At 43.8% G+C, this 24,904-nt stretch overlaps 2 long non-coding RNA genes across 2 annotated transcripts in view; one reads left to right on the forward strand and one right to left on the reverse strand.

The window, feature by feature from the left end:
- The window catches only part of LOC106993243 (uncharacterized), a 227,929-nt gene that overhangs the window by 72,131 nt on the left and 130,894 nt on the right, over positions 1 to 24,904 (reverse strand). The window contains exon 4 of the long non-coding RNA XR_001439429.3: positions 5,874 to 6,058. This is a non-coding gene — a long non-coding RNA (uncharacterized LOC106993243). The remainder of the gene's footprint in view (positions 1 to 5,873; positions 6,059 to 24,904) is intronic.
- LOC106993242 (uncharacterized) overlaps positions 1 to 24,904 on the forward strand; it is a 145,870-nt gene that overhangs the window by 35,624 nt on the left and 85,342 nt on the right. The gene's annotated exons all lie outside the window — the stretch shown is intronic.

A 24,904-nucleotide genomic window follows, 5' to 3' on the forward strand; every position in this document is an offset into this window, starting at 1 on the left:
GTGAATGGTGGAGCTGGGATTCTAGCCCTGGCAATCTGGCTCCTGAATGAAGGCAAGGCAATGATCCTCCAAACATTGGAGGAATGGCCAGGTCAGGCTGCAGACCTGACCCGTGGTAGGAGGGACAGAAGCTGTCCTCTAGAGGCCCTCAGCAAGCCTGGGATAGGTGCAGGGTTCAGGGGAGTGTGGAGCCTGTGTTGACCTTGATTCCCTGGCTAGCACGGAGGAGCCCCTGAGAAGGCTATGGGGGCCTCATGGTCTGATAAGCCTGGGCCCACCTGGAGCAGTGAAGAGGTAGAGGGCCCCATGGGAAGCCTCCATTGCCTGGGCCTTTACCTGGGACCACTGGGCATCTGGACAAGAGAAAACAAAGGCATGATATGCCAAGTGTTCCCTCTGTCCTTTCTGGCTTCTCTAAGCCCCTCTGGTTCACCATGCTGCCTCCCCACTCCCTAGGACCCTGACACACTTAATTTCCTTTGCCAGGATTTTTCTTTCCTCCCCCAGCATCCTCCTCCCTCACCCTTCTGCCCCACCATTTCCAACCCATCTTTCCCATCTCAACTTGAGCATCACTTTCTGGGGTGTGGCTCTCAGTCCCCAGGCAATATTGGCTTCTCCAGTTGTAGATTTTCAGAGTGTCCAGAACATTCACTTTGAAGCTCTTTAGTCTCACCTCTAATTAAACAATTCATTGTGCAGTTTTATTGCATTATTGACCTGTACATATTTAGGGCCTAAAACGTGATAAGTTTTGAAATATATTAAAAGTAATGGCAAAAACCGCAATTACTTTTGCACCAATCAAATATACTCACTCATTAAAACATCACCACAGTCAAGATAATGAACATATTTATCTTCCCTAAAAGGTTAGCTCATGACTCCTTGTAATCCCTCCCTCCCTCCCGCCAACCCTCTCCACCCTAGATCTAGTCAACTGATCTAATTTCTGGTTGGCATTTTCTAGAATTTTATACAACTAAAATATTGTATGATATATGCACTTTTTGGCTTCTTTCACTCAACATAATTATTTTGAGATTCATTCATACTGTTGTGTGTGTCAGTAGTTCCTTTTCATTGCAGAGTAGTATTTCATTCTCTGGATATAGCACAATTTTTGTATCTGTTCACTGTTGATGGATATCTGGGTTGAGTCCAGCTTTTGGTGATTAGAGATAAAGCTGCAATAATTATCTGTGTATAAATCTTTGTATGGTTATATGTTCTGATTTTTCTTGAGTAAATAACCTCGGAGTAAAATGGCTGGGTCATATGTGGTTTGGTGTATGTTGATGTTTTAAAAAACTGATAAACTGTTTTCCAAAGTGGTTGTACCATTTTACACTCCCTCCAGCAATGTATGAGAGTCCCACTTCAGCCACTTCCTTGCCAACACTTGGGATGGCCAGTCTTTTTAACTGTAGCCGTTACAATGGATGTGCTGCATTAACTCACTGTGGTTTGAATGTGCATTTCCCTGATGATTACTGATGGTGAATACCTTTGCATTTTCCTATTTGCCATTCATGTTTTCTTGGTGAAGTGTGGGTTCAAATGCTTTACCCATTATTATTATTTTCAACTGGGGCTGGGCCCAGTTGAATTACACCTGTAATACCAGCACATTGGGATGCCAAGAAGGGAGGATAGCTTAAGCCCAGGAGGTCAAGGCTGCAGTGAACCATGATCATACCACTGCATTCCAGCCTGGGCAGCAGAATGAGATACTGTCTAAAGAAATAAAGAAATAAATAAAAATAAATTGGGTTGTTTATGATTGTAAGGTCTTTATCATTAGACCAAAAGCTCTGTAAGGATAGAGACATATTCTCTGTTCATTGTTACAGATGAGGCTCCGGGGCCCAGCACAGTGCTGGGTATACAGTTGGCATTCAATATATGTTTGTTAAATGAATGAATGAATGAACGGCATGTCTCTTTGTGGCTCAAATTGGCCAGATATGCCTGTGGTAGGGTCAGGAGAGAGTCAGCAGATATACCCGTGGTAGGGTCAGAAGAGAGGAGAGCAGTTAGACTCGATGATAGAGGGAGAAGTGGAAGGTGAAAGAAGAAAGCAGGGCCTACAGAGGCTATATCCGGGTCCCTGGGAGGATCCCTCACTCTGGCTCAGGACCCAAAGCTTTTTTGGTGAGCAAATTCTACCTAAAATTTCAAGGACTTCTGGGGCCCATTGTGGATCCCAGCTTATTCCTCTCTGTTATCAGGTCCCCCAGAGACCTTATACCAAAGGCTTGCTGGCGGGGAAATGGCAAGCCTGGGAAGAGGCTTGTGGGGAGATTTTAGGGCTTCAGTCATAGCTGCATGTCCTGCCCAGAGTGAACAGTCTCAGACTTTGAACACAAAATGGCACTGCCTTGAAGGCTGAACTGACCCTATAACCACAACACTTGAGCTGCTGATCCCTGCAAGACAAGGCTGGAGCTCACGGAGAACCCTTCCAAAAAGTCTGAAGGCCGGGGCTCCCTTTTCCTCCTCCTCATTCTCCCTTTGTCCGAGAGACAGCTCTCATGCTCATGGTGGACATGGCATTTAGACTTTCAGAGTTATTTCCAAATGAGGTTTCATATCAGCCACTGGATTGTGCGTAGGCGGTGGTGAAAGCATCAAGTAGTTACAAGCTAACACTTAATGTAGGCCACAAGGTTCTGTAACACAGCTTTGCTCTCATCTTCATTTTTAATATCTGGTGAGCCTCGGAACCTGGAGGTCTTAAAGTTTCCAGCTCAACCTCCGTGGGGCTGAAAGCGGGAAAATGATGGTTTCACCACTTCCCTGCCCCTGCCAGGGACCTCACTGTTTTGTCTCCAAGCCCTGCAGCCTCAGCTCTGCAGAGGTCTAGGAAGCTTTAGAAGAGCAGATTTGACTTCAGAGCCCTGGGAGAGTTCAACTCCTGCAGCCTGCATGGACTCAGTGATCATCCCCAACTTCCAGTTAAGTACAGGGCAGAAGCAGTGATGCCCATCCTGCTGATAAAGAAACCAAGACAAATGAATAACTTTGGTGATCATTAGCATAGTCACCAATTATTTCTGACTCTCCATTTTGGGGGCATGTGGTAGAATTGTGGTTCCTGGCTCACTTATTGTTAGATGCGGTCATGTGGCTATTCCGACCAATGAGTTGGGAGCTGAAGTAATGTATATCAGCATGTAGTTGCAGAAACAAGGCCTTCTAGAACATTCTTTCCCTCTGCCATTGCAACCAGCCATATGGGAGATGATGGCCGCTCCATCAGCCTGGGTTACTAAGTGAGAATGACACAGGGAGAGCTCCCACCTAACCTGTGATGGACATGGAGTGTGAGTGAGAAATTAGCCTGTGTGCTGTTAAGCCACTGAGATTTGGGGGTTGTTTATTACTGCAGCATCATCAGGCCTACCTGTACAGATACAGAAAAAAAAAAAAAAAGAACCCCATTTGCATCTTCTATGCTTCAAGCTGATTACATGAAATACTTCACTCAATCCTGACAAATTTCCATGAAGAGAGTGTAGCCATCATTGTTATCGTCATCACTGTCGTTTTGCGGATGAAGAGACAGATTGGAGAGGAAATTGGTCCACCCAAAGTTACCTGGCTGAGCTAGGACTTGAACACAGATCTCTGACTGCAAAGTCCATGCTTTTTCCAATAAACTACTGTACACTACCTGAATTGTCCCATAGCCAGTGTAGTGGTTTCCCCTACCTGCTATTGCCTGGGCTCTGAGTGTCTAGGGTTCTGCTCTCTGGAGCTGGAGCCAGGGAGTGCAGAGATCCTAAGATCCTGGACACAAACCAGGTTGTCCTTGGGAGCTATTCATGGGCTTCCTTCATTCATTCATCCAGATGGCCAATGTTTACTGAGCTCTTACTATCATTCCTCTTCTTTGTGGTGGAAGCACCTGGCCACACATGGACATCAAAAGAGGGGATGAACCATCAAGCAGGAAGGGTAAGATCAGAGGATCAGGGAGGCGGGGTTGTTAAGAACAATGAGGGCACCGCCATGGAGTGGCTCAGTGTGGAGTGGGGTGAAGACATGCCAGGGTTCATGTGTTTCTGACATGAATTTCAAACAACAGCAATATTACACCTAATAAGCACCATGTATTAATCACCTACTATGTGACAGGCACGATGCTAAGAGAACTTTGCATATAACATCATTTCCTTCTCACAACTGCACCCCAGGCTTGCCAATATTAGCCACATGTTGCAAACAAGGACTGAAACGCAGAGGTTTGAAGTAACATGCCAAAGGTCACACAACCAGCAAGTAGCAGGGTTAATACTTGCATGGATGATCTTAGCCTACACACCTTGTTTCTCCTTTCAAATGAATGGGTGCCTATTCAACAATTAAAGAAGGGAGTCCTTCCTGCAGGTGGAGACAACCCAGGTTGACAAGTGGAGGCACCTTTGTGCAGACTGGAGAAAGGCACTGCTTGGAAAGTGTTGGGTAGAACAAAGTTTGATCCACAACCCCTCACCTTGGCTGGCCCCTTGCACAGGGAACCACCTGCACATCTGTCCTTGGTGCCCCTAAAGGACGGATCTTGTTGGTGATGGTAAGGATGTAGACTATACCTTGGGGTCAGTGGTGAGTCTGTGGAGGCTCAAGGCATGGTAGTGGCTATAGCTGACTCTGGCTCCCTGGAGGATGGGTTGAGGGACGGCAGGAGGAGCTGAAGAGAGAGATTTAAATGGTGCAGAGAGATAGAGAGAAAGTGCCCCAAACAAGAACAGAAGCAGTAGTGGAGGGAGAAGTGCAAGACAGTCAACGATTTAGGAGAAGTGGACAGGACTTGGTGACTAGGAGAGGAATCAAGGAGGTGTCCATGTTTCTGGTTTGAGCAACTAGGTGGGAGATTTGGGGGCAGTGGTAGCACAGAGAAGGGGATGCACAGAAGGCAGAAACCACATCTTGGGGTGGGGGTGGGAGACGGGACCAGTTTTGTGAGGATGATTTAGAAGTGTCCTTCAAACTTTGAAAAGATAACCCTGCAAACTTACGTCTTTCCTTTTCTTGGTGAACAGCCCCAGTTCCCTCTATTGTCTCCTATGTGTGTCTGTTTATGTGTTTGAACACTGTCCATATTGTCTGCATGACACTGAACACAGGATTGCAAGGATGGCGTGACTGCTAGGTGGAGGCCATTCCCTCTTTCATTCTGTGGGCTGTGCTGAGTTTGTGCTTTGTTGACAAATGCATTACATCTCGAATGAAGTAACAAGGATCAGTTTTTTCACTTGTGTTGCTCCTGCTGAGATACATCCTCCCTCCAACCGCTTCTCTGTATTGGTCACTTCTTGGACGTGACTTAAAAATCCTCCTGTCCACACTTCTCACTGCAGCCACGGCTGCATGGCCAGCTACATGCAGGCTTTGAGCAGCTTTCTGCAGGTATAATCAGACAGTACTTCCCTCAAGCCATAGTACATGCCCCTTGCCTCCTGCCCAAGACCTCTCTGACGCTCCTGTCAGAGATGCTTGTGGGAGTCCTCTGACTCACGATCAACTACGAGTGTTGGGGAGTTAATGCCAGTGGAGCCAGCCTGGATCAATGAGGGTCACAGGCTGGTGCATAAATGCTCTGCCTGGACAAGGCCCCTCAGATGATCAACTCCATGACACATCCTTGTACTGGATTTCTCTCCCTCCCCATTTCACTTTCCCTGTCCTCTCTTCCACTTTCAGCAGCCACTTCTCAAATAAACTACCTGCCTTGAGCTCTGCTGTGGGTAAACCCAGGCTAAGACACCTCAGTCTTTCCTAACACTTTGAGAGCTGGCTCTTTGGATGAAAGAACAAGGCATTACATGTATCCAGATTACATTAAATGTGAATTGCAAATGATCTGGTACCTGAACTAAGAGAGGTCAGATTGGAGGATCTGAGGGCTGATCTTGCTGTGGGTTTTATTTCCTAAATGAGGGAGAAGGGATCTGCTTCCTTTGGTCACTCAAAGAGTCTCCTGGAGGGTCTGACAATTTTCATTCAATTCTGGTAGCTTTTGGAACCTTCTGGATGCTTTCTTTTCAGGCTTGATCTGAAAAAAAAAAAGAGTGAGCAACTTCAATTACACTTGTTCCTTCCCCAGTCTCTGAGCTTGAAGAAAGAATAATCTAGAGGTTTTGTTTTTCAGCAGAATTATAGAAAGGACAATGGGATGGCAGCCAGGCAGGAGACTGGGAGGAATGAGGGAAGAAGGTGCTCTCCACTGGGAAAGAAATAAAGAGAGACAGCACATCAGAGTCTGGGGAGGAGCTCTGGTCACCTGCAGTAGGAGTGGAGAGATTCCTGCTTCTCTTTGTGGCTGGGAGAGAGGAGGCAGGTGCAGTGAGGAACACTCGGCAATGCAGGTCTGGTGGGCCTGAGGAGGGAAGAGGCTAGCTAGGTATGAAGCCAAGTGGACCACAGGCTGGGCACATTTGCTCACGTCTGTAATTCCAGTACTTTTGGGGGCCAAGGTGGGCAGATTACATAAGGTCAGGAGTTCGAGACCAGCCTGACCAACATGGTGAAACCCTGTTTCTACTAAAAATACCAAAATTAGCTGGTTGTGCTGGTGTGCTCTTGTAGTCCCAGCTACTCAGAAGGCTGAGGCAGGAGAATCCCTTCAGCCTGGGAGGTGGAGGTTGCAGTGAGCTAAGATTGTGCCACTGCACTCCAGCCTGGACGACAGAGAGAGACTCCATCTCAAACAAACAAACAAACAAACAAGTGGACCAGGTGGTAGGGGCTGTGGGGCTGAGGGGCACAGGGCCATGTAACCTCCTTCCTTGTGTCCCATGACAAGGGAAGGAGAAAGCTCAGGATGTGAACCCCAGGGGGTTCACAACAAGGTATGGTCATAGATGGACATCACAAATCCTTCTTGGTCTACTAATGGATGATAACCAGGGAGAGGTAACCATGAAGATAGGGAAACAGCACTGGTTTCAGTCTCAACTCTGCCACTTATTAGTACAGGACCCATCACTTACCCTCTCTGAGCCTCAGTTTCCTCATCTGCCACATAGGAATAATAATGCTCACCTCAAGGGCCTGATGAGAGGTGTGATGGTTAATTTTACATTTCAACTTGGCTAGGCTGTGGTACCCAGATATTTGGTCAAACACTAGCCTGGATGCTGATGTAAAGGTATTTTTAAAGGTCAGATTAACACTTAAATCAGTAGGCTTTGAGGAAAGCTCCTTTATAATGTGAGTGGGCTGCATCCAATAAATTGAAGTCCTTAATAGAAAAATGACTGATCTCCCCCAAGGAAGAAGGAATTTGGCTAGCAGACTGCCTTTGAACTTGAGCCATAATATCAAGTCTTCCCTGTCTAACCTGCCAGCCCACCCTGCAGATTTTGGACTGGTGTGAGCCCATTTCTTAAAATAAATCTCCTTCTGACACACACACACACACACACACACACACACACACACACACACACCCTGTTGGTTCTGGCTCTGTTTCTTTAGAGAACTCTAATACAGGAGGATTAAATGATAAAAAAAAATATAATATAATGACAGATGCCAGACAGAGTACAAACTGTGTGATTCCATTTGTATGAACTTCCAGAAAAGGCAAATCTAATCTATAGTGGACAAAAGTAGGTCTGTGGTAGCCCAGGGCTGAGGTTGGAGGATGGACTGAAATTGGCACAGGAGACTTTTTGGGATGACGAAATGAGATGTGGTTTTGTGGGTATAGACATTTGTTAAAACTCATCAAATTGTAATCTTCGAAATTGGCCAGGTGTCGTGACTCACACCTGTAATCCCAGCACTTTGGGAGGCCGAGGCAGGCAGATCACTTGAGGTCAGGAGTTTGAGACCAGCCTCATCAACATGACGTAACTCCATCTCTACTAAAAATACAAAAAAATTAGCCAGGCGTGGTGGCATGTGCCTGTAGTCCCAGCTACTTGGCAGGCTGAGGCACAAGAATCACTTGAACCTGGGTGGCAGAGGTTGCAGTGAGCTGAGATTGTGCCACTGCATTCCAACTTTGGCAACAAAGTGAGACTCCATCTCAAAAAAAAAAAAAAAAAAAAAGTGTTGGGACAACTAGATACTCCCATTTGAAAGAATGAAGTTGGATTTCTATCTTACATTTTACATAAAAAAATTAACTCAAAGTGAATCATACCTAAATGTAAGAGCTAAAACTGTAAAGCTCTTATTAGAAAATATAGGAGTAAAATATAGGCTTTGCCTACTCCAGTATCTTAGGTATGAAACCAAGAACACAAAAGACAAAAAAATAGATAAATTGGATTTTATGGAAACTAAAAGCTTCAAAGAATGTCATCAAGAAAGTGAAAGGACAACTGACAAAATGGGGAAAAATATCTGCAAATCATGTACCTGACAAAGGACTTGTACCTAGAATATATAAAGAACCATTAAACTTAATGATGATAAAACAAATAACCCAATTTTAAAATGAGCAAAGTATCTCAATAGACATTTCTCCAAAGAAGATATATAAATGGCCAATAAGCACACGGCAAGATGTTCAACATCATCCATCAGCCATTAGGGAAACGCAAATCAAAACCACAACGAAATACCACTTCACGTCTATTAGGGTGATAATAATTAAAAAGACTGATAATAACAAGTGTTGGTGAGGATGTGGAGAAATTGGAACTCTCACACATTTTTGGTGGGAATGGAAAATGATACAGCTGCTTTGGAAAACTGTCTGACAGTTCCTCAAAAGGTCCCATATGCACATGACCCAGCAATTCTACTCCTAGGTATTGTAACCAAGATAAAAGAAAATGTATGTTCATACAAAAACTTGCACATGTATGTTCCTAGTAGCATTGTTTATGGTAGTAAAAACATGGAAACAACTCAAAGAATGGCTAATAAAATGTGCTATATTCATACAATGGAATATTGTCTAGCAGTAAAAAGGAATGAAGTACTGATATGAGCTAGAACACCAATGAACTTTGAAAGCGTTATGTTAAGTGAAAGAAGCCAGACACAAAAAATCATATTGCCCATAATTAGCAAATCTTATAGGGCTAGAAAGTAGATTAGTGGCTGACTAGGGCTGGGGATGGGGTGATGGTTGGAAGACATAGGGAGAGACTGCTAATAGATTTGAATTTTTGGTAGGGAGGGATAATGAAATAGATTGGGTGATAGTTGCACAACTATGTCAGTATACTAAAAACCACAGAGTTATACATGTTATGTGGGTGAATTGTACGGTATATAAATTGTATCTCAATAAAGCTATTAAAAATGGGTGCATTTGGTGTACAAATTATGTCTCAATGAAGTTGAACAAAGATTTTGTGTGTGTGTGTGTTTGTGTGTGCACGTGCACATGCTCATATAGATGTATATAGCAGGCACTGTTGCTATTCTCATTTTTAATGGAAGAAATTGAGACCCTGAGGCACAGAGAGGTCAAGTGACTTGCCCTAAGGGAGGGAGTCAGGGCCCCACATCTGTTGCTGGGTTCAGGGGAGACTCAGGAGTCACTCGGCTGGCCAGGAAAGGTATAAAGAAAGCAGCTGTCTGGGTGCTTCTAGGAGCTCCACGAGCCACAGAGTTTCCATATGAACCGGTGCCCGCAGGGATGCAGGACTTGTGAGCAGGGGGCTGTGTGTTTATGCAATGTATCGAGGCCATGCCAGGTGCCAGGACCCAGTTAGAAATTTTTCATTAATTACCTTGTTGAGTACTGTGTTCACAGCCACCCCAAAAGGGGGGTGCCAGCCCTTCTCCATATCACAGAAAAGGCAACCAAGCAACTGGGTGACTCATTCAGTAGCTTTCCTGCCAGCCCTTCCCGCCCATGGCAGGAGCCGGGGCCTAGAAAGTCCTGGTGTCCAGGGGCCTCCAATCCCCCTGGGCCTCTGTCTGGGTTGGGCCACTCTTGTCAGATCCCATGGGCCCTTTTCCAAGCCCTGGGGTGGCAGTCCATCCTCATCCCCAGATTTGCTGCAGAGAGGCCATGCCCCTGGAGTCTCCAGGGCACCAAGGAGTTGAGGTGCTTCTCTTAGTAAGATGACCTGTGTCTTAGACTGAGGCGGTGGTCGTCCCACAGGCCAGGGACCCAGATCTGTTGCTCAGACCTAGCTTGAGTCCTGGCTCCATTCTGAGATGCTGTGTGGTCACTGGTCATCGCTGTCCCCCTCCCAGCCTTGTGTTCCTGTTTATAAAACAAGGAGGTTGGGCCTCATGAACCTGTGACACTCTGTGGTCCCAGAGGTTGTTCAGCCTGGGGGAAGGGGCTTAGGGAGGGGAGGTCAGTGTCTGCAGCCCGTCAGGAGGGCAAAGTCTGGGCACAGGCAGTGCTCTGTGTCATTCCGCCTCAGCTGGCCTTGTTAGCCCCCTGGCCTTGTTAGCCCCCTGGCCTTGTTGACAGTGCAGTGTTAGCTTTACAAGCTTGAGTTTCCCTTCACTGAGCCCCTTTGGGAGCAGCCTGTGAAGCCATCGGGTAGAGCTGGGGCCGGTCGAAGGGGTGGCTGATGTTGGCTCTCCTTCAGCCCAGGGAAGACTAGCCCAGCAGAACCCTCCTGCTATGAGAGCTATTTTTAAAGAGCTTCTTTCTCCCTGAGGGTCTCCCAGTTTTCTGATGTCAGCTGTTTCCTCCCGCTGTCTGGACAAAGCGAGGGGGATTTCAGAGACTTAAGCAGGGATGTGGCTGTGTGACCCTTCATTAATGTCGTCAGCACAGCATGGGGCTCGGAGGCCACACTGGGATTTGTTCCTATGTTTAATTCATGTTCCAGGGGCTTTAGTTCAATAATACATTTATTTCAAGAATGAGAGGCAAGACAGGGCCACAGAGGGATGGTAAGGGATCCAGGCAGGGGAGAAAGGGAGAGACAGAAAGACTTTCTGAGAGTTCTTTAAACTCTGAGGCACCTAGACAAAAGAGATTTAGAGGAAAGAGACAGAATGACTGAGTGGGATAGGGTTGTACCGGTCAGTAGAGGCTGAGGCAGATACAGACCTGAATGTGAATCTTGACTTTCCCTTTGACCAGTTATGTGACCTTGGATAAGCTATGGGTAAAGCTCCATGATGCAAATAGTACAAATAACTAAATCACGGGTTTTTCTGTGTGTGTGTGTGGAAACTAAAATTTAAGGTATATAGTTGCTAGAATAGTGCCTGGATTATAGTCAGCACTTAATAAATGTTCCTTCTAGACTCTTTTTACCTTTATTTCTCTAGGCAGACTGCTTGTCATTTGTGGGCAGGGACCGAGTCTTATTCATCTCTGGGTCTTGCCACCTGCCCAGAGACTGGGGTATATTCCAGGGGCTTTATAAATGTCAATGATGGAAGGAGCTCAATGGTGGGCGAGTCCTTCCAGGAGTACCAGCCTGTGGATGCACCAGGCAGCCACCTAGGGGTGCAAAGCTGGCAGGGGAAGTCCTGGTTGGTGGAAGGACCCTTGTGGTTACTCCCATATCCCTTTCCTATCTGTGGCCCGGGCTTCTGTTGGTCCCCAGAGGTGCACTAAAGACCTCCGTCCCTTCATTTGGCTCCCTGATCTGACAGTCTGGTTGCCATGGAAACCAATGGTTTCATAGGACAAAGCACAGGGAGACTGAGAGATGGACAGAAACTTGCAAACACATTATGTAGCATAAAAAACGGTGTGGGAGGCTGTGAGGTGCAATAAAGGTTTCACTGCCACTTGCTTAGGAAAAAAAACCACCATAAAACCTCTATAAGCCCCAGCTGAAAAAGGGTTTTGTTACCATGTTTATATATTTTCTTCTATTCTTTTCTTCCTGTCTTGTTGATGGCTTTTTTTTTTTTTTCTTGGCGACAGATCGTAGCAAATCACAGCCCAGGAGTGCTGTTGAATACACTGTTAACCCTGTGGTCCTGCTGTCTTGTTCAAAGGTCCTGGCATTCAAACCTCCTTCTGCTTAGAGTCCCTGAAACTTTCTGGGCACCCCTAATTTCACATGTCTAACCAGCTCTGTTTTTGCTTCCCAGTGTCAGGCCCAGAAAGGGCCAGAGGGAAGCAGGGGACACCGTCTTCTCTACATCTCCAACAACTATAGCCTTCATGCTGACAACAGCCTCCTCTTAGGTTGACTTGGTTTCTTATGTGAAAATCCTAGCGTGTAGGGAAACTCTCTCTAACCATGTTTCTTCTCTACTCTCACATCACAATAACAGTCATCAGCACAGAAGACTTCTGTGACCAAATGCATGAAGGTTTTTCCCCAGGTGTCAAGCAGCAGACACTAGCTGGGTATGCTCTAATCCAGTTCTGACCTGCAGATAGTGTCAGATCGTGTGAACTTCGGAACTTCTGACTGACCTGTTTCACGTTGGGGTTCCCATGATGGCCTCTTTGGGTTCAATTCATTTGCTGGAGCGGCTCACAGAACTTAGGGAAGCGCTTATGCTCACTGGTTTATTATAAAGGATATTGCAAAGGATACAGGTGAAGAGATGTGTAGGGTGAGGTATGGGGGAAGGAGGGCAGAACTTCTATGCCCTCCCTGGGCACCCCACCCTCCAGGAACCTCCAGGGGTCAGCTATCCTGAAACTCCCCAAACCCTGTCCTCTTGGGTTTTTATGAAGGCTTCATGATGTCAGCATTCCTTCCCCGAGTGTATAGGATGGGACCCTCTCTGGAGAGAGTCTTCAGACCCACCATCAGAAAGGTGTGGGAAGATTAGAGTCCTGCCTTGGGGCAGGCAAATGGAGGGCAGAAGAGACATTCTGTTTTCTGAGGCCTAACATACCCAACATGATAACAAAAGACCATCACAAGGGATATGGGAGTTACGAACCAGGAACTATGAACAAAAATCAATAGATAACAGAACACCATACCTGGGATGGTGGGGGAACTTCCACTTCTAGCCGAGAGAGTAAGAGAGTCCAGAATTACGCTCAGGCTAAAAACATAAAAAAGCCACAATAAAATATATGAAACAACTTTGTTTCATATATTTCAAAACGTGGTTCCCAGGCAATGCAGGACTGTGAGGCCGAGAAGGGAAAAAATGAGGTAAGCCCTGTGACACTTGGCAAAAAGGGGAAATCTAACAGAGCCCAGCAGTTTCATTGACTTGAGGAGGTGGAGGCTGGAATTTGTGGAAGCTGAGGGCAGCTGGAACTTGTAGGACATAACAGAGAGGAGAGAGATGTGGGTGCGTGTGTGTGTGTGTGAGAGAGAGAGAAAGAGAGAGAGAGAGAGAGAGAGAGATTGAGAGCAAGAACTAGAGCCAGTTTTCTGCAGAGGGAGACTCTCAAATATTTGGCTGAATACTGGTTTAGGAATGCGTGGGGTGAAACTTCATGAGGCTGGGATAAGTACCTAAGTACTACTGGAAACCAGTAGGCTGAGCAATTCCCAGAGCTCAGAGAGGTCTAGGAATGGTTTATGTTCCCTCTATCCAGATTGGCTAGACCTCAAAATATATGAGGCATCAGAAAGAGCCCTTCAGAGTCCTTAGTAATAGAGCTAAGAGCTTCAGACTAAATGCTGCTTTGGATTTGCCCTAACAAAGCTTAAATAGCAACATTCAGAGAGTCAAATTGATCTCAAATGACTTAACTGCATGCCAATACATTCTTTAAAGGAATACAACAAAATTCAGCAACTAGAACATAAAATTGACTGTGTTCAACATCCAATATGATCCATAGCCTGAGAGAAAAATCAATCCATTGAAACAAGACCCCCAAAAGACAGACATAATGAAACTAGTAGATGATGGTATTAAAACAGTTATCACAAATATGCTTCATATGTTCAAGGAGGTAGAGAAAAACACAGTTATGATAAGGAGATAAATGAAAAAGTCAAAAAGACTGAAATCTAATTTTCAAAAATGTGTATAATTTGAAAAATATGTTGGGGATATTAAAAGGAGATTACTGACTGCAGAAGAAAAGATTAGTGAACTTGAAGACAAGCCAATACAAACCATCAAAAATATAGCACAGGTTTTTAAAGGACAGCGAGAGAAAAAGAGAGAGTGAGAGAGAGAGGGAGGATGAATAAATTAGTGACCGATGGGACAATATCAAGTGGTCTAGCAAGATAGTAGATTTAAATCCAAACATATTGGCAATTGCATTAAATGTAAATGAGCTAAATACCCCAATTAGGTGAACAGATGATCATTTTGACTAAAAAAATCAAGACTTAGTTGTATGCTGTCTACAAAAATCTCACTTTGAACATAAACACTCAGATTAAAAGTAAAATAATGAAAAAAGATATACTATGCAAATACTTATCAAAAAAACTGGGGCAAATATATTAATATTAGACAAAATAGGCTTCAGAACAAGGAACATTAACAGATCAATTCATTAAGACGACATAATGATCCTGTATATGTATGTAATAAGAAAGCCTCAAAATATATGAAGCAAAAACTTGTAGAATTGAAAGAGGAAAAAATAAAATCTTCACTTACACTTGGAAATTTCAATACTTGTCTCTCAGTAATTGATAGAACAAGTAAATAGTAAGGATATAGAAGACGTGAATCACACTTATTAACCAACTTGAATTAATTGACATTCCTAGAATACTCTACCCAACAACGGCAGAATACACATTTCTTTCAAGTGAAATTCACCAAAACTGACTTTATTTTGAGCCATAAAACAAGCCTCAATAAAATTAAGAGTATTTAGATTGTACAAAGTACTACAACAGATTTAAATTAGAAATCAATAACAGAAAGATATAAGAAAAAATCCTCAAATGTTTAGGAATTTATAAAGCATACTTCTAAATACTTCATGGATCAAAGAATAAATCAGAAGCAAAGGTTAAACATATTTAAAATTGAAAGAAAATGAAAACATTATGGCAATAATTGTGGAATCTGGCTAAAGCAGTGCTTAGAGTAAAATTTATAGTAATGAATGCTTCTATTACAAAACAAGGAAGGTCTTAAACTAAAGATAAAAGCTTCCAATTGAAAAAATAGAAAAAGAAGAGCAAACTAAGCCCAAGTAGGTAGATGCTACAAAGTAATGAAGATATGAGCAGAAATCAATGAGATTGAAGAAGACAACAGAGAAAATCATTGAGGCTGGATGATCAATAAAATTAACAAACTTTTAGCTAGCCAGACCAAGAAAAAAATGTACCAATATTAGGAATTTTTTAAAAGGTATTACTATAGGTCGTATAAACATTAGAAAGATAATAAAGGATATTATGAATAATATTTGACAACCTAGATGAAATGGACAAATTCCTTGAAAGGCATAAACTACCAAAGTTCACTCAAGAACAAGTAAATAACTGGAATATCCTAAATCTATTAGAGAAACTGAATTTGTGGTTAAAAACTTTCTCACAAAGAAATCCAGGCTTAGATGCCTTCATTGGTAAATTGTACCATACATTTAAGGAAGAGATAATATCAGTTTTATACAAACTCTCCCAGAAAATTAAGTAAGAGAGAAGCCTTGCCAGTCATTTTATGAAGCCAACATTATCCTGATGCCAAAATCAGATGAAGATGTTACAAAAAATGAAAAGTACAAACTAATATGTCTCATGAAATTAGATGCAAAAATATGTAATATGTAATTCTATCATACTGTGGCCAGAAATACATTAAAAAGATAATATATCATTAAGAAATCCCAACGATCTCCAAAAATTGCATATTGCATGATTCCATTTATATAACATTCTTGAAATAAAAAAATCATATAATTGGAAAATAGCTTATTGGTTGCCAGGGATTAAGGAGAGAGTGAGAATGGGAGGGATATAGATATGGCTATAAATGGACAACATGAGGGATCTCCATGGTGATAAAAATGTTGTGTATCTTGAATGTATCAATGCTAATATCCTGGTTGTGACATTGTACTATAGATGTTATCACTGGGAGAAACTAGGTAGAGGGTACATAGGGTCTCCTGTATTATGTCTTACAACTGCATGTACATCTATAATTATCACAAAATAAAAAATTTAATTTAAAAAAAAGTTTTGAAAAAAATAATGATGACACCTAATGTTGGAAAGATGCAGAACGAGAGTACGCATTCATTCCTGGTGGGAATAAAAAATGGTACAGCCACTTTAGAATAGGGTGGCAGTATTTTTCATAAAGTTAAATAGACACTTACCATATGATCCAGCTATCTCACTCCTAGGTGTTTACCAGAGAAAAATGAAAACATATATTCTTAAAAACACTTGTATGCAAATGTTAACAGCATTTGCATATTGTCCCTAAACTGGGAACAATCCAGATATCCATCAATAGTTGTTAATTAATAAATAAATTGTGATATATCCATAAAATGAGATACTACCCAGCAATAAAAAGGAATGAATTATTGATACACACAACATAAACAGATCTCAAAAGCATTATGCTAAATGAAATAAGCCATCACAAAAGGGTATAGACTGTGTGATTCCATTTATATGATATTCAGAAAAAGGCAAAACTGTTGAGCTAGATCAGCGATTGCCATGGTTGAAGTGGGGATAGGGAATAACCTGCAGAGGAGTAAAAGGTGACACTGGAGGTGATAGAAATGTTCTATATCTCCACTGTGGTGCTAATAGTTATGTGACTCTCTACATTTGTGAAAATTCATTGAATTGGACACAACATTGATGAATTTCATTATTTTCTCACTATATCTCAACAAAACTGATTTTGAAAAATCCCATAATGATGACTCTGGCAGAGATCTTGGGAGTTATATAGTCTGACACCCTGATTTTGGAGGAGGTGAAAGTAGCCAGGGATATGAATAGGGCAGGAAGAGTGTCAGGGACGTCGGCATGTAGGGAGGACAACAAGGGGGTCTGTGTAGCTGTGGCACTGGGGGGTGAGATGTGAAGGGGACTGGGAGACCAGGTAGGTCCCATGGGGAGGAGAGAGAGGTCCAAGACACTGGATGCTGTAAGCACTTCAGGCACCTTCGTGTAGACTAGAAAAAGTCATCTCCTCTGAGTTGACCAGCTGGAAAAGAGGTCCCCTGTGTGTGAGCCAATCAGTAAAAGGTGCCAGAATGCACAGCTTGGGGAGCAGATTTTGCCCCCATTCATAACCTCTCTGCCAAATGTCCCCCTGCAGTGCACAGCTATGAGGCATGCCTGCCTTAACCCCAGGTGGCATTATCTGGGCAAGCATCATTCATTGGTGAAAGCGCGTTTCCATTGCCCTCCATCTACATATACCCAGCTGCTATCCATCCCCTGAGGTGTGGGTTAGTTGAGCCCCTGGGTTGCTCTTCAGCTGTTCCCATCGCAAGCGGTCTTTCCTAGTGCACATGAAGGTAAGGTTACAGTATTTCTGGCAAATATACAGCATTGTATGAACTCTACAGAGCCCTCCCCTGCAAGTGTCTCTTATAGGGTCCTCCAGCACAGCACTTAGCTACAATCCATCCCTCTGTGTACACAGCAACATTCCTAGACATGTACCCTAGCCCCCTTCCCCCACATGTTCACCAGAGCATTCATCCTATTACATACACCCACCTCCCCATGGACATACATAGGCTATAGTTTTCCCTACAAATTCCCTTCATGGCAGACATTGTCTTTTGAAAAGCCAGTGTGTACAATCAATTAGTTTCCCATTTCAATCAGAGGCTATTTATTCTTTTGAAAAAGGAAACAGCGCCTTGGCTTGCACTTGAACAAATGTTCTAGGAGTCCCTTTCTCTCCCCGTTTCTCATATCCGCCCACAGACGTCAGCTTCTGTTCCTGGGGCTTAATCTTGGGGCTGTGGGAGGCCCCAGGAGCCCTCGCTCTCACCCTGATCCTGAATTCAAGATCCCGGGGCTTGGGAGGGATGGAAGCCCAGCCCCTGGAATTCCCACACTGCATGAGCTGCAGTGAAGAGATAAAGCACAGGACTGCAAGCTTCTGGGCAGATGCTCTTTGGAACCATGTAAACCGATTTTCCAGAATTTCTCCAGTTGGGCGTTCTAATGACTCACAACAGGCAAGCCAGCCTCACCACAGTCCCAGGCATCAAACAGCCCCTTACCCCTCTCTGTGTGTTAGCTGCCTGGAGAGAAGGTGGCCTTCTTAATGACAGGTGGGCCAGGTCTCTGAGTACTAAAAACCAGATCAAGGATGAATTGTCTTCTGGAGTTGTCATATGCCTGCCCAATGGGGCTGTCCTGTGGGAATCCATTTATTAATTCAACACAGATTTACTGAGTGCCTACTGTGTGTCAGGAGCATTCAAGATGCTGTGTAGACAGCAGTGAGTAGAACAGGCAAAAATCCCTGCATGCATAGAGCTTCCATTGCAGTGGGAGAAAACAATTCATAAGCAAATCTGCATCTGTCAGTTGGCAATAACAGCTATGGAAAAAATAGATCAGAATAAGGGGGATTATTCTTGCTGTTAATAGGACAATCCAACATGGTCTCACTCAGGAACTGACATTTGAGCAGGGCCTGAATTTATTAAGGGAGTGGACCAAGCCAGTATCTAAGGGAACAGTATTCTGACAGAGGGAACAGCAATTGCAAAGACCCTGAAATCACAGCACGCCTCAAATGTTTGAGGAGTAGCAAGGCCAGTGTGGCTGGAATGAAGTGAGTAAAGGGAATGTAATAGTAATTATGCCCTGTCTAATACACCATCAGTTCCTCTGGGTGTGCCTCTAAAATACACCTAGAATCTGTCCATTTCACTCTGCCTGTGGTGCTATCAACTGAATTCAAGTCACCATCCTTTCTGACCTGAACCAGTCTCTTCTCCACTCTTACCTCTTCCCTCCCATTCATCCTCCACACAATAGCCAGAGTGATCTTAACTATGGTAAATTGGATTATTATTCCTAATCTTTTATTTCCTCCCTGTAATAATTATATGCCCTTTGCAATATGAATTTTCAGTGCCTCCCATTAGTGTAGACAGTGTATTCTCTAGTCTTGTTGATCAGGGACTTGGCCATGTGTCTTGCTTTGGTCAAGGGCATGTTAATGGACTCAATGCAAACAGTGGCATTAAATGAACTCGTGTGGTTTAGCTTGGTCTTTTACATATCTATCATATTCCATGGGGAGAGCATGCCTTGGTAAACACTGGTTCCAGGATGAGAAACATATGGAGAAGATTTAAGATCAACTATTAGTGTGATTCATAGCCACCCCAGCTGGCCTGCAACTGGCGAGACAGAAAATTAACTGCTATTGGGAGCCACTGAGATTTGGGAGTTGTTTGTTAGGGAGCATTATCACAGCAATAGCTGACTAATACACTTGCTATGGTATTTAAAATAAAATCTCTATACTGTGGACTATAAGACCCTACCTATCTGGCTCTACCCTGCTGATCTCTCCTTTGATCTCAACTCGTGCCACTGTCTCCTTCTTACACATGATGTTTCAGCCACTGCAGTATTCTGTTTTGCTCTTGACACACTATTGGACACTACTCCCTCCTCATGCAATTGTACATGCTATTCTCTCTGCCTAGGGATCTCTTTCGCATGATTTCTATGTGGTTAACTCTTGCCTTACAAGTCTCTGCTTAAATATTACCACTTTAGAGGAAGCAGACAATTCAAAGTGGTTCCCACTCATTCTGTCTATTTTCTTCATGGAACTTAATGCTTGCTGAAATTACTTATCAAGCATTATATTGGCTGGTATATTGCCTCTCTTCCTCCTCTAAAATGTAAAATCCCTGGAAACAGTGACACCAAATGTTATATTCAACTTTCATCCGCAGTGACTAATACAATGTCCAACAAAGGTTAGTTCTTTGAAAAGGTTATTGAAATTGATAAACCCCTAGCAACACTGAATAACGGTAAGAAAGCAGGCACAAATTAGCACTATCTAAAATGAAAAAGGGACAGGACTACGCATCTCACAGACTTAAAAATAAACAATAAGAGGATATTATGAGCAATTTTATGTCAATAAATGTAAAAGCTTCAAAGAAATGAACAATTCCATAAAAATATAACTTAACAAAATGGGCACAAGAAGAAATAGAAATTCTGAATAGTAGCATATCTATTAAAAATTGAATCCATAATTTTAAATCTGTTCATCAAGAAAACTACAGGCCCAGATGGCTTCACTGGTAAATTCTTCCAAACATTTAAGAAAGAAGTGACACCAGTCTTTCATAAACTCTTTCAGGGAATAGAAAAAAAGAGAGTACTTCTCAGCTTGTGTTATGATGCCAGCATAACTTTGATACCCAAACCCAAAAGAACATGGAAAACTGAATCCAGCGATACATAAAATGGATAATATATCACAACCATGTGGGTTTATTCCAGGAATGTATCTTTAAAATGATCATGTAGTTTTCTTCTTTTCCTATTAATGTTACACATTATAAAGAGCAAATGTTAAACCAAACTTGCATTCCTAGAATCAACCTGCACTTAGAGAAAGGTCAATTCTACACAGCCCACAGGTTCTCTTATCACATCTCTGACCCCAAGTCCTACCACTCCCCACTGGTTCACTCTACTCGAGCCACAAGGCCTCCTGCTGGTCTGCAAACACCCCAGGTGAGATCCTGCCTCAGAGCCATCGCACTTGCTGTTCCTCTGCCTGGATCACCTTTCTCCCAGACAACTACATATTTAGCAACTTCACTTCCTTTTCTCAAAAGCGATACATAAAATGGATAATATATCCATCTTCTCAATGCAGCTTTCCTGCTTACTCTGCCTAAAATTCCTATCCCTCTCCCATCCCTGACACTTTCTAGCCCCTTTTACTCATTCATTTTTTTATCCTTAGCATTTACTACCATCTAATATACTATACATTTTATGTATTTGTTTTGCTTATTGCATGTCTTCTCTAATGACAGCAAAAGAAACATGAGGGCAGGGGTTTTTGTCTGTTTTTGCCCTTTTCGCCCTCAGTAGCTCCAGCATCTGGAACAGTGCCTGGCACTGATACTAAATATTAGCTGAATGAAGGAATGTCTCAATGTCCTTCATAGGAGGAAATATATTCAGCAAACACTAAGAACTTACTATATTCCTAGGGGTGCTGGAAATGCACAAATGAGTCAAGCTCCATCTCTGCCCTGCAGGGGAAGGGGAAGGAGGTGAGGGGGAGACTCAGATACAGAAACAATTCAACTCAGTTGGTCAGAGTTAGCCGATTTTCATTATTCGAGGTAGTTATATTCTATAAGGTCACTGCAGACACTGAATTAGCCAATATTGAACCATTGCTCCCAGTGAAAATACAAGGTTAGGTTCCTGCAGCCCTTTGGTCATAGCATTTTCATTAGCCAATCAATACATAACCTTGTTTTATGTGTGTTTCTGTTTAAAGACAATGTACTTGACATATATCGTTGATTTACTAACACTGAACTCACAGCCAACAGCACTATATTATACTTCATGTCTGAATGAAACTTACCCAACACATGTTATTTTTCTCCATAGGGTGCCTCTTCTTATGCTTAGGGATACTAGTCGGCACTTCACTGTGCTTGGGGGTCATTTTAAGCAGCAAAATCAACAAAATGCACAAAAATGTGAAAAACCATGGCACTAACTGGACCATGGAAGGATATTTGTTTGCAGTATGAGGCAGAAGCAAGAAGATAGAGCGCCTTGTGGAACCTCAGCTGATAAAGTGTGCATGGAACAACTCAAATTTTTTACACATTTTTGTGAATGATTTGAGTATTGATTTAGGGGTTACAAATAAGTTTTAGTGAGTAGATGAATTCACAAACATGGAATCTGCTAATACAGGTTGAGTATCCCTAATCCAAACATCTGAAATCCAAAATGCTCCAAAATTGGAAACTTCTTGAGTGCCAACATGATGCTTGAAGGAAATGCTGATTGGAGCATTTCTGATTTCAGATTTTTGGATTTGGGATGCTCAAACAGTAAATATAATGCAAATACTCCCAAGTCTTAAAAAATCTGAAATCCAAGACACATCTGGTCCCAAGCATTTTGGATAGGGAACATTCAACCTACTGTAATGAGGATCGACTCTACTTAATGGGGCATCTGCAATTTGCTGGCCACGATCCCAGAGCAGCATAGAAGTTGAAAGAGAGATGCGATAGACAGGGTGGAGTGGGGCTGTGGCTGGAAACCTCATCTCTAAAGGAGGCAAGGTCAGACCTCAGGCTTAGAGGAAGACCTGGCTTTCCCAAAGCTCCTTTCTGAGATAATGTCCCCTCCACCATCCCTGCCACCTGCTTTTGACAAACACATTTGCAATCTGCTAACTGTGCCTGGTTTGAATGACTTGAGTTGTCAGGTCTGATTTTGTTCTCTGAAAGTCAATTTTTATTTTTAATTCTTCCAGTTGCTCCACAGAGCTGACAGCTTCCCACAGTGTGTGAGATGCGCCACAGCCAGGGGAGATCTCGGGAAAAAGAGGCCCTCTTCAGGAGCGAAGCTGCTCATGCGGATTTCCTGACAGCCTGGACTAATTGTCTTATCTTCCGCTCTTTACACTAAGAGTATTTACACAGGAATGACACAGAGGCTTTTACCTCTGCAAGCCAATTCCAGGGTTGAAAGCCCACCTGAAATTCCCATCCCCCGTCAATGATGCCATGATGGTTTCCAGAGCAACCACGGGGGATGGCATGGTATGGGGAAGGGAACTGGGGAGATTAGGAGGACAGGAGCCCTTCTCAGATTGAGCCCTTCCCCAGCTCCCCCTTCATCGGGAACCAGGTGGGAGGGAGGCAGAGAGGCAGGGAGGGTGTGTGTCTCGATGTTCTGGGCAACAGCCCCACTTTTTCTCCCCTTTTCTCAGTATCGGGATTGGATGTTTTTGTGATGCAGTCTGCACAATGGCCGGGCACTTATAACACTCAGAGAACATGGGTGGTTTCTGCATTATTTATTCTTTTCTTTTTTATCTCCAATGTCCCATGCCATTCAAGTATTTGTGCTTCCAGTCTTTTCCGTATGCTAGGCACTGGGGACTCAGAGGAGAAGAGATCAGATGTGGCTTCTGCTCCCGCTGAGTTTACAGTTGGAAGAGGAGATGAAAGGAATACCCTGACATGTGTCATCCTACCTTCACTCAAGACAAGGGCAAGGGAAGAGAAACTAGGGAGCAGAAGGAGGATATCATAAGAGAACCTAATTTAGTCTGGGGATTTTAAGAAAACTTCCTGGTGGAGCTGACATTTACATTGAGATTGGAAATATGAGCAGGAACTGGCCAGATGGCATGCGAGATGGGGAGGTGATGGTTCCAGGCTGAAAGGACTGTGCAAAGGCCCAGTGGCAGGAAGGCAAACCTGGGGAGATCTCAAAGATTGTCTTGACCTACCATCTTCCCTACTTCCTAGATGAAAAATCTGAGGGCAGTGACTTGTTCAAGGTCACACAGAGAATGAGGAACAGGACTGAGATTGATCCTGGGGGCCATTCCCTGTCTTCTAGCTCTTTCTCTGGTTCCATCAGGCCTACCAATTCCAAGCTTCTCCCAATTTCTTTCTTGGATCACAAGTGATATATCTGACTTCTCTTCCACAACCCTCAGCACTGAAGGCACTGACTTGGATGTGGCTCACTGGGGAATGTTCTTCAGTGGGGAGGCAAGAGAGTAGAAGCCTTATGTTTGAATGGGTGCTGCCACAGCCAGGCACATCCCCCAGGCTGTTGGTGGTGCGGGAAGCAGAGCAGGATATGAGTGAGTCACCTCCTTACCAGTGTCTGAGCCAATACCTCCTTGTCCATGGCTCTGCTGTGGCCCTGGTGTGGCCCAGGTTCTCCAATGTCCATTTCCTTCAGAGAGGCCAGTGAAACCTCCCAGTTGGAGGCTTTGCCCGAGCAGCCCTGATAGACTTGGGGATCCCAGAGTCTGCAGGGAGCCCTGGCAAACAACAGACCCACTTGGAGTCATGGAGCCTCTCCAAAGGTTCTGCTGGATCTTAGGCATCTTCTGGTCCTCCCTTCCTGTTCTATTGATGAGGAACTTGAGTCCAGAGAAGGGAAGGGATGTTATTGAAGTCCACACAGGGACTCAGAGGCAGAGCTGGTTTCCTGCACCTTACTCCAGGGCTCTCAGCAGCTTTGAAGCAGAGGATTATGGGAGGCCTTGAAGACTCCATTATGCATGGTGCTGACAGCAACGTCATCTTCCTTCAACAACTGCAGTACCAGGCAGGCTAGCAGCCGTTCGGTCAGATTCTGATCTGCACTGGAAGTACATAAGATACCACTGAAAATAAGAGTTAGAACCTAGGGGATAGGCCTGTGGGCAGCATCCTCACCCTTTCTCCATGGATGCAAATCTTACCCAGGCACAAGATGGCATGGGGTCACAGCTGTGGGTCCCCCCTGGGTAAATCACTTAGCCTTAGTTTTCTCAAATCTAAAATGGGGATAGTGATCCCTATTTCATGGTATGACTGAAATGAAATGAAATGTGAGCTTCCTTCTCTCCTCGACCACCATTTTGTCTATAGCTAGCAATGCCTTTCTCTTTCTCTTTCTCTTCCTTTCCCTCTGCCTCTCTCTCTCCTCGTGATGGTTAATTTTATGTGTCAACTTGACTGGACCACGAGGTGCCCAGGCATTTGGTCAGACATTATTCTGGGTATGTGTGCGAGGGTGGTTCAGGAGGAGATTAACATTTGAATGGGCAGACTGAATAGAGAAGATTGTCCTCCCCAATGCGAATGGGACTCATCCAATCAATTGAAGACCTGAATAGAACAAAAGGGCTGAGTAAGAGGGAACTCTTGCGGCCTGATGGCCTTGAACGGGGACATCTGTCTTTTCCTGCCTTTGGACTTGAACGGAAACATCAGCTCTTCTTTAGTCTTGAGCCTACTGGCTTTGAACTACACCATCGGATTTCTTAGGTCTTCAGCTTGCTGACTGCAGTGAATCTTGGGACTTCTCAGCCTCTATAATTGTGTGAGCCGGTTCCTTATAATGAAATT

The sequence above is a fragment of the Macaca mulatta genome, chromosome 14 (genome assembly GCF_049350105.2).
Source record: "Macaca mulatta isolate MMU2019108-1 chromosome 14, T2T-MMU8v2.0, whole genome shotgun sequence".
Taxonomy (NCBI): domain Eukaryota; kingdom Metazoa; phylum Chordata; class Mammalia; order Primates; family Cercopithecidae; genus Macaca; species Macaca mulatta.